The sequence below is a fragment of the Dendroctonus ponderosae genome, unplaced genomic scaffold, assembly GCF_020466585.1.
Source record: "Dendroctonus ponderosae isolate FM_Combo_2020 unplaced genomic scaffold, Dpon_F_20191213v2 Dpon_F_20191213_964, whole genome shotgun sequence".
Lineage (NCBI taxonomy): Eukaryota > Metazoa > Arthropoda > Insecta > Coleoptera > Curculionidae > Dendroctonus > Dendroctonus ponderosae.
Window position 1 is genome coordinate 227 of NW_026019187.1, and position 202 is coordinate 428.

Sequence of the window (202 nt, forward strand, 5' to 3'; positions counted from 1 at the left end):
TTCGAGTAACACACCTGCATCAGTCCAAGAGGGAGACCTCATAAGCCAGAAAATACAACTATGATCTACCACTGGCGACATCGGCATCGAAGCCAGAACGGTCAGAGTACATTGGTTTCAAATCTTGGACATGCCATACACCTTTACTGATGCCAGACTCATCCTGCAACTCATAGGTACACGTGCCTGTCTTCTTGCCAAT